Genomic DNA, 11161 nt, shown 5'->3' on the forward strand with positions numbered 1-11161 from the left:
AAAAATGTAAAAATGCAAAAATTTTATGTAAGTTTTAATTAAAAGGGAGTAAAAACATTACGAATTTACATGTATGACAAAAATGTACCAAATAAAAAGTAATTGCCAATAAACCAAAAAAATATATAGTAAAATATATATGAAAAAAGAACTTGAAAAAAATACTAAACAAAAATTTAAATGAAACAATAGTACTTAAAATATAGTAAAACCTAATTTAGAAAACAAAAAAAATGTAAAAAGCTAATGGAAATTTTAATTAAAAAGGAGTAAAAACATTTCAAAACAATAATTAATATATCTTAATAAATTCAAAATAAAAAGTAACAAATATAAGGTGAATATTTGTATGTACTCAACAATTTTATTGAACTTAAAGCCGTTTATAATGAAAGTTTTGTAGAAAAACAACAACAATTTACATGGCTTAACACATGAAACATTTGGAATAAGCAACTACGGTTTACATGGCGAACTGAGTAGACTACTGGTTTTTGACTCTGGGTGAAGAACTCCCTTGAGGAGATGTGGTGATCTCCGAAATAGCAGCTATAACTTCTACCGAAATGTAAATTATTGTTGTTTTTCCACAAATATTTCATTAAAAACGGCCCCAAGCTCAATAAAATTGCTTTTGTGGTTTTTTTCATATAAATAGCGAAATTTAGGGAAACTGGTGTTGACTGTTTTATAAACGGTCTTGCGCATATTCTTCCACAAGAAATTTATGTTTATATGGAAAAAAAAGTCCAAAACGCCGTGAACAAAAATCAATGCAATTTTTTAGCCCCTCAAAACTTGCACATATTTTACTAAAATTTTATAATCCTGGTAACTGCATATCCAAAATATCCAAAAATATTATAAAAATTCTAGTTAAAAAGCTTGAAATTGAGAAAAAATTTTTGGAATTGTATATATTTGTAGATATGTATGTATGTTAGTGTACATATTTTTATATAAACCTATGTAATAATGATGTAAAAATATAAAATTAAGACAGAATTTAAATCTATTAACACTAATATATCATGTGTTCAGAAATGCATCAAGCCAAAGCATGATACTATTTTATTTCTAAACTATAATTGATGGACATTTCAAATATGCGCAACCACTGTTAAATGCCGAAGTGGAACTCAGTTGCACAAATAAGGTATTTCTATCAATTATGGTTTAAAAATAAAACATACTAATGCTTGGGCTTGATGCATTTCTGAGCACAGCCGTACTTAGCTCTCAAGTTCGCGCCTTAAGTCTTTCGTTTGAATAACGAAATAAGAAAATTTCAAGATAAACTCTATACGGATATTCGTCCAAATGCAAGGCAGTTCCTAACCAAGTAAACTTATTTAATTTTGTATGGAAACCGGTTTATTTACGAGGTTTACGTGGTTATGAGTCATTTAACCGGACCAGGGATCGAATCCATGTACTACGTTGTGGTAGTACACACCTCTAAGCATTCAGCCACAATGGTGATTAGATAAATAACCATTATATATATTGTCTTAAACGTTTACAAATAATTGACATCATACAAATTCAGATTTGCAATGAATATTGAAATGTCAATCATCTAATTCAGTGCGGACCTAGAAAATATTGAAACTTGCGGTATTTCAATGTTACTCGTATTACCATTCTATAAATCTTGTATTGTCACAAGGGAAGTGTGCAGTTATTCGTTTAGCGATTGACGTGAGCAAGTAAACAAATTGTGTGTACAGCCAAACGCCATTAACACAAATATTTGTAGAAAATTTATGGGAGATAGTGAATTATCATTAAGATTATTCGCTTATTATTAATTATAGCAGTAATTTATTAACTACTGTGAGCAGCAGCAGAAATTATATATGCTTATAATAAACACTGACTTTTAGATGTTGCTAAACAAGCGCACACCTAATTTCAACACTAGCAACAACTGCAAAAGTATACTTGTTTTGCTAAATAGTCAATAGTGCCACATTCAATTAAAGTTTATTGGCAAATACTTGAGCCACTAATGCAAACATTAGTTAAATTCATGACAGAGATTCGTCATTTCACAAACTCACTTTAAAGAGTTTTCCTTAACTTCAAATATTAACATAGCCATAAGGCAGGTATGTATGTATGTAATCATGTACTTAAGTTAATAGTAGCAGTTATAAATAATAATGAGGCTACTAAGAGGCAACTATTTTTTATTGAAACGGATTATTTTCAAGACCTGAATGCAGGCGTATTAGTCACTCGCAGCTCCAAAAATGTAGCTCTACCGCAAACAATGCATTGAAATATACATACTTACATGTACATATGTATGTATTTTATGAAAATTCCCTGCGGAAAATTCTACTAGCTCAGAACTAGCGTAGAACTAGACTTTTTGCCGACAGTACTAGTTCTAGCTCAATACCCAAGTAATGCTTTCAACAGTCCAGTTTTACACGGCGATGTCATTGGCGGAGGCAATTGACGCCCAGTGCATTACTTTGCAACTAGTTTTTAACCGGTTCTGATTTGAAATTATTGAAAGCTGTACGCAACAATTTAAATCCATGAAATTTGAAAGTTCACAACTGCTTCCACCGCATTTTGAACTCGCCACCAACGATACTTGAGTCGGAGGTCTTCTCGCTGAGCTACTTTCGTATTGTAGTAAGAGTAGTGAGCATTTGCACATTTACACCGCGAGTTTCAACTGTCCCGCTCTCCATCAGTTTTGCACTAGTTCAGAGATAGTTCTGATATATATAGTTCACAACTAGCGCTTTATCAGACTGTTTCTAAATTTTACTGCAGGGTGTGTACTTGTGTTGTTGACATTGAACGTGTTTGTTTTTATACGCTTGCTTTGGCAGTAGTCAAGCTGCGTATAATGAAAAGGGTGTGGTGGCCAACACAAATCGGCACGAGATATAAAGTTACATAATACAACGATTAAGATAAAAGTTAAGAAAAAACATTAAGTACGGGGAGGAGCACCATAAGGCTTAAAATGTGTAGAAAAAATCATTCCAAGAGCATATTTAACGAGTTGAGTACATTAAAGCGAGTATTGAAACGAATTTAATAACCACAAGGTAAATTGTTATTGGATACGCAAGCTGAGCAAGTTTGTATGCAAACATATGTACATGTGTAAGTACATAGCAAAAGTTTACAGAAGTACTTGAGTAATTTTTTAGTGGTGATCTACATACAAACGTAGATATAAGAGTATAAGTAAAAACGCATCATTAGAAAAAATGAAAGCAAAGCATGCTAGTTGAACTGTCTTGTTCACTAAATAGAAACTTATAAAACTGTACCTTTATATATAATAAAATGTTTGATGCAAAAGCTAGAAATATGTACATACATATCGCACGTTTAATATTATAAGGAAGTATTTCAAGATTTCAATTTTGTGGGAAAACGCAATCAAAGTTTTATCTATTCATGCAGTTGGTAAACAAAAGGAAACAGATGGAAAGACATGTGTATTTGCCATATTTGGGAAGTTTGGTTATCTGTATTCTACTTATCAAGCTTATTAATTGCATAATGAAATCCCCAAATACGTAAATTTTGAGTTACATCTCTATATTATTAAACATGCGATATTTAGGGTATTTCGAAAATATCTAATTTAAAATGAAAATTAAAGATTCAAAATACCAAATAAAAAATGGAGGCCGTTAAGAAACAACGAGGATTAACACTTTTAGTACGACAAGTTCCACTGGAGATTATACAACGCCGAAACCGGTTTGTCTTCACACCAAACTTAAAAAGGGATGACTCAAAAGCGTTCATACTCCAAACATTCGGAAACACCAACAACCAAAATGAAAGTGTACACATCGTCACCTGAAATGCAAAATGCCGATACAAACAAGAAATTCAATATTTTCTAATCAATCGATTATGAAGCATTTCATCGAATTACAAGTTCCCATGTCGTTTTATGCAACAAAACAAAAATTGTTTGCTGGCTGCAGCTGTTTGCATTTCAGCGATGTATACCTTTTTCTCAAAATTTGTGAGACATATGGTCCAAATTAGATAAAAGAACATCTAATACAACTGTTGCGCACATCAAAATTAGAATAGAAGATCGGCCCACTACTTAGAAAACAAAGATACCTATGTACTCTTTTTAGAGACTAGTTAGAAAATTGTCGTTCACAACATCTGCGATTACTCAGATAGACACTTGGATGTACTTCAATAAAATCTGGAGGTAAAATAGATGTGCAAGCGTTTCGATGCTAACAAAAGTCAATATTCGATAGGCTAAAAAAACAGATTCTGACAACACATGACTTAAGAAATTTCAGAAGAAAGACAATTTCGCTACAAGCGGTGGTTTGGTACTGAGCTAGATGCACATTCAATCAAATACTACCAAATGAATTATGCAGTTCGATGAAAACCTGTATTTTTCTCTATAAAAACAAAATATTATTTACTTAAGCTTAATAGCTTAAGCTTAAATAGCTTAAATTTTGGTTACAAAATAATACTCATAATAAGTAAATAGTTACTAATTCACATGTTGGAAAATATTTGAGATTTTTGGTGCAAGTAAAACAATTAATGATGTTTGGCAGGGACGTGAACCGGTTTTTAGCCGAATCGGTTTTGACGGGATAAACCACTTTTTTCTACTAATTAACTGAACCATTAACCGAACCGAAATTTTCCTCAAATATTTTATTCGAATCGAAAAACAAAACACTTTATATAAAGGATTAATATAAAAATATTCGCCACTTTTATCTTTGTTCTTTTTTAAATATGGTAATACTATGTTTATTTGCCATCTCAGGCATTTCATGCCACCTCTGTGCGCGACCTTTCAGGATTTGAATGAAAGTTGAATAGATTGAAGTTCTAGGTGACATGAATATACGTGCAGCATATTTTGCCGTTGTTGCGTAGGGTTGCCTATTTACACGGAACTTAAATTTTAAGAAAACGTCATACATACCTTTCTTTAAAGCGGTGTATCTTGGAAACCTTTTAACGAAACTTAATGAAAAAAAAAGTATTTCTTCCGCCTTATTATGGGCTTTAATTGTACATTTTTTACATTCATGTGCAACGTACAAAAAAACAAAAACAAATTAAGTAAACATTTTTCTTTTTGATTTTTTTTCGATTGAAGCACTTTTAAAAATTTTTATTTTTACATAAAAACGTTGTCTATAATATCAACTTTAAGTATCCAAATGGGCGTAATGGGCTACTTATACGTATGGACTCTAGATCGTTTAACGCTCGAGCAGTATGATAAATAGACATTGAAATTTTATGAAATTGTATATTTTTGAAAGAGGAAAGGTGAGTAAAAAACAAAAACAATATAAATAAATGATATTAACTTTACTAAAGGTCTGAAATCGTGAAAATCCCTTCAAGGAAATGGCAGAATTGAACATTGTTGCAAGTTTACATGGGAAATCTGCTTACGACGGGATTAGAGGAAATTTTAAGATACGAGCAGCTGGAGCAAGTCTTCAACTCCTGACGTTACAACAAATTCGTACACCCGAAGTCCTCTACTAATGGCGTGCTGTATGTTTCCATTGGGATGCCTGTAAAAAATAACTGCAACTAACTTTTCAGTGGACTTTATTTTGACTATGACTACGTGCCTATTACTTTAATCCTATTTTAAGCTAGTTTAAAAGGTTAAATAACATCAAGTTAGGGGACTTCATATCCTTATTTAACGAATCTTTAAGTCAAAAAATAATTTTTTTCTTTTTAGTTCTTATTGTAATAAAAACGTGTTTTTGGTTTTTTTTTTTAAACTATAATTTTATTACGGCCGCTGTGGTGTAGTGGCAAGCAGTGCGCGCTTTCACTCATCAGCACCTGTGTTCAAGCCCTGGTCAAAGCAACATCGCAAAAAATATAGAAAAAGGTTTTTTCTTAACAGCGGTCGTCCCTCGGCAGGTAATGGCAAACCTCCGGGTGTATTTCTGCCATGAAAAACAGCTTCTCATAAAAATACACTCGCCGTTCGGAGTCGGCGTAAAACTGTAGGTCCCTCCGCTTTGTGTGACAACATCAAGGCGCACGCCACAAGTCGGAGGAGAAGCTCGGCCAAACACTAACATATGTGTAAGCGCCAATCTATTATTATTATTATAATTTTATTACTCATTAGGTTTGTTTTCTTGTGTTAATAAAAGGACTAACCTTGTAGCTATCATTAGAAGTCTAATATTCTTTTGCAATGAGTGTTGTTGATGTTGTTAATGTTTCGGTTTATATATATATATATATATATATATATATATAAACATATGTACACAACTAAATACATATCTGCATTTCATTCATTTCAAGTTTGCTACTTAAGTCTTTCGATTTCATCACCAGCAGTTGAAGTGATGTAACATTTAAATGTATAGTTAACAGCAGTGGTTTCTGCGCCTTACAGTGCGCTGTCAAAATAAGGTCAGGCTATGAACATGTGTTCATAAAATTTTTGGTAGCAATAAAAAAAATATGCCAGGTATACATATACATACATACATAAGTTGCAAAAAGAAAATTGAATTCTGTGAAATTTTAACAAAGTTTATTTATGCATAGTATAGAGTGAAAAAACTCAGTAATATTAGTAAATAAAGAGTTAAACAGAAAAATGCTGACCTCGTCCTATTGTGCGAAAATTACATTTCGGAAGTGAACAGTTTTGTTAGGTATTCATGTTAGAATCACTCTAAAACCACAGGTAATGTCCTTTAGTTTTCCTGAATGTAAAATATCAGCTCATTAAAGCCTTAACCGGCTTAACCCCTTCAGCGAAATCAGTTTAAAAATTCTTTTTTATTATCGTTGCTTATGATGAATTTTTAAGCGCGTATTGTGCGGGTTAGTTGTTTTTAACATTACTTAAAAAATTTTATTGAATTAAAATTTTAACTTATTGTAAGGTTTTAAAATTGTGGGTGCTTTTGAACTCTTTAAATATTAAACTATCTATTGATTGATATTTTATAAGTTATTTTAACTTTTCAAGTAATACCACTTTTTATAAGGAACTAATATAAGAAAAAGCCATTGCTTGAAGTTTGTTAGTAAGAAAGAAAAAGAGAAAGAAAATTTAATGTCAGACATGTAGATGACTAATACTACGTTTATCCGTAGGCAAATTCACGAAATATTTTCATGAATTTAGGCTACAATTGGCTGCATGAATTTGGGCACCATTTCATGAAATCGTGAAGTGGAAGTCCGGCAAGGCCACGTTTAACAAACAGCTGTTTGCTAGGGTTTTAAAGTTTTTAGATCAAAAGCATGTAGTGGTAAAACCATGACTTAAAATACTGGAAAAGTTACGTGGATTTATTGAAATATTAAAGAATTTCAAACAGAAAAAATTCAAATGCACTAAAACCAATTTAGGTATAACATGGACCATTTTCTGGTATCAACGCCTGTCGCGATTTAAAAAAAATGCTAAAAAAAAACCCACTACCCTACTGCTTAGTTTCTCGCTAGTGCGCTGCCACTTTTTCAAAACATTTCATTCATGTATTCGCGAATTATGCTTAAACGGAGCCATTTTCGAATTCATGACATTAAGAATTCATGATCCCTCTTACTCCAGGAACTACCATTTTTAACCTTCCAATTAAAAGCACAATACTATTTTCTCCTTCTGATTTATATCGTTTTTTATTTCAGACTAATGAGATAATATCTTTTTATAAATTCTGCAAAAAAAACTGGGCTATATACAAGCGTAAAATATACAACAAATACACATATGTATGTATATCGGTAAGTATGGCCCATAGCTATTGTGTGTCTCATTTTAAGTTATATGTTTTAAGTAGGTCGGCGGCTTTGGCTGGGTGCTTAGAGGCGCTAACCACCATTCCGCAGGACCGGCGTAAAATGCCTGGTGCGAGCAACATCTAAATTAGAAAAAGTTTTTTTCTAACAGCGGTCGCCCTACGGCAATCGATGGCAAGCCACCGAATGTGTTTCTGCCATGAAAATGCCTCTCACAAAAAATCCGTTTGCCGTTCGGTGGCGGCGTAAAGCTGTTTGTCCCTCCATTTTCGTGTAACAACATATAGATGCACACCACAAATTGGAGGAGAAGCTCGGCAGAATTGTAAAGGCCAACATATTATTATTATTACATACGTTCATACGTAAATAGGTGCATGTGGACATGCCAATACTTATTTTTGTTGACCTAACCGGTCAATGGAGTTGCGTATATAAATAATAGATACATGCCAATGCAACGTTAATAAATTGCACTTACTACGAAAATGCGCAATATCTCGTTGATCCGGAAAGCACACGAGGGGAAACTGCGAATAATAGGTATACGTATATGCATCCATATGTATGTACGAGTATGTTTATATTATATATAATTATATACATATGTGGCTTACATTTGCACAGAAGCGAAGAAGTCAGTCTGTATCCATCTTGCTCATTTACCCAATAACCACATTCCATTGATTTGCGTTTAGCAATAATTTGCTTTATTAATTTACCAGTTTTGTTGCTGGTTGCTTCTTTATTTTTTATTTTATTAACGATGAACAAACAAAATACAATATTGCTGTTTGCATAATCAAAAAACAATTGGCGATATTGAGGATATAGTCGCATGCATGTAGTTTTATAGGCGATTGACGCCTATAAGGTATAAGATGAATACTCATAATGATGTTGTGGAGATTCTTTTTTTTGGGAAAAAAAAAACTTAAAGGAAAAAACAACAGCAAAATTTAAACATTTTCGTTTTATTATATTTTGGAGCTGTGGTTGTGAAGTAAGTATACGCAAATTTTCTACATAAATATCTTTGAAACGGGTTATTGAAAATTGGAATTACTAACTAAAAATCATTGCATTGAATTTTTAAAGACTTTTTCCGACGGTGTACTTTAAACCGCTGCTTAATAATATTAGCTTTTAATATAGGAATTATAAATACTGCCACATAAAGGTGATTCTAATGTCTTAATAAAAGTTCTGATTTTCATAAAGTTCACCCACATATGTTGATTAACATTTTCAATCGCTAAAAAGAAAACCAGTAAGTAGACACAGTCCGCTGTGGTGTAGGGGTTAACAGCGCGCTCTACCATTCCGCAGGGCCTGAGTCGGGGCCCAGTTTCCGACCAACATAAAAAAAAAAATGTTTTCTACATACAAAATTGTATAAAGAACAAGGCATATTAAACAAGGTAGAAGTGATTTTGACATTTCTCTCTTTTGAACACCGACTATAATGTCAAATGGTGAATAACTTTTAACCCTTTTCAAGTTGGCATTTTCTAATTTTCATTAAAAATTCATTTGTGTGCTTTGGGATAAGTTTTGAATTGTATGAATTTTTTATTTTTCGACCACATGCATTTATAGATACATACATATACAAAAATGAAAAGGATCAGGAACTACGAGCGTTGCATTGTGTGGAAAGTGGTGCGATACTTTAAGGCACCTAGTTTCGAAGTTAGAAGACTTGGTTGCCTGAAGCACACGGAATTTCAAAACTGAGTAAGAGTAGTTTCTTACAATATTATGCACACATAATCACGTCAGGGCCTACACTTACACTGGTATACATACGTACATACATACATTTAGAAGAAAACATTAAATCGTTGTTTTAATAAGTGTGTTTTTTAGAAGTAAATATTTAAATAAGAAACGAAACGCTCAACAACATTGGGCGAATAGAAACAAAAAAATGTTTAATACAGTTTCTTAAAAACATTTATTTGATTTAATGACGTGGTTTCCTTTATGAGGTATTCTTTTCTGTCCATATGGATATGTGCATATACGATGCAAATGCAGCTAAAATTCTTTGAGGGTAATATTGAAGTAATCCTTAAAATTAGTATACGTACATACATATGTATGTATTTAAGCTGATGCATTTCCAAGGTGAAATTATAAGCTGTAATAAAAAAGCTTTCTCGCTTTATTTTTCTGACATTCGGCTATCTTATACAAATTTTTAAAGGAAAATTTTCAAATAAGATAGGGTAAAATCTTTAATATCGCCATGATGAGTTTCAATTGATGCTAATTTGTAGCAAGCATAGCACTCGCACCTCATAGGGTTAATTTGTTTGTTTACAGTTTTTTGACATTATAACTAGCTACAAGAGAGTTCGAGCTAGTTGTCACTTCTACCTTATTAAATATGCCTTGATAAAGAACATACAAAATGACGGTTTGACGACCCAACCCATAAAGGGAGAGATCAAAGATTCTTTAAGAGTTACCTCTGCTCAGAGGTCTGTATTGAGTAGTTTCGAGCTCATTGACCTCAGCTAATGCGCACAAAGAAAAAAGTTGCAAGAGTCTCGAGCCTTATGGAAAATTATCCAGCCTGGCGGCGCAACTTATACAATGTCCTCGAAAATTTTATTAGCACAAATTTTGTGTACCCATTGGAGTTCTCTGCTGTTGAGGAGCTGAGCTGAAGACTAGTATATACAATCATAATCGTTATTTATGTCGTTACATTAATTTTTCGTATAAAAATGTTTTAATTAATTAATTAACCTATTTTTGTGGACATTTAATTTCCTAATCACTATTTTACCTTTACTTTACCGACTATAATTTTTTGAATTTGAAACGATCATTACAATGCAAACATAATGGAATTCTAAACCCAATCATGGCAATAAAAACTGGCGGAAAAATGGTAATTGAAGAATAAAGGATTTGTTCAGAAACAAAAACTTTTAAAACATGTATCGAATATATCGAAAGATAATTTACAATCTTAATAACGCCAAAAAATATTAAAACAATGAAAATCACAAAAGAACGGCCAAATGTAATCGGAAATCATTATTTGTACAATATGATAAAACTGAAAGCTTGACGCCCGTGGACTTTGAAAAGTTTAAGGAAAGCAGGATAGTGAAAAATATAAGGTAACTACTACAAATTATTATTTTTTCGGTAGGCAATAGCAATCTTCGTAGTTTACTTTTGCGTAAAACTGGAGGGATCCATATCTTTGCCAACTTCAAGATGCGCTAATTGGAGAAGATTCCAAGTAGAAACTACGGGTTTCAATTTGTAGAATGGCGGTCAAATTTGAAAGAACAATTGCCGTAGAATGTGCAGGAGCTAACCCTAAAAGAAGAAGATTTCATTGTAGGGC

This window comes from Rhagoletis pomonella, unplaced genomic scaffold (genome assembly GCF_013731165.1).
Source record: "Rhagoletis pomonella isolate Grant_MI unplaced genomic scaffold, Rhpom_1.0 Rhpom_scaffold_00002, whole genome shotgun sequence".
NCBI classification, from domain to species: Eukaryota; Metazoa; Arthropoda; class Insecta; order Diptera; family Tephritidae; genus Rhagoletis; species Rhagoletis pomonella.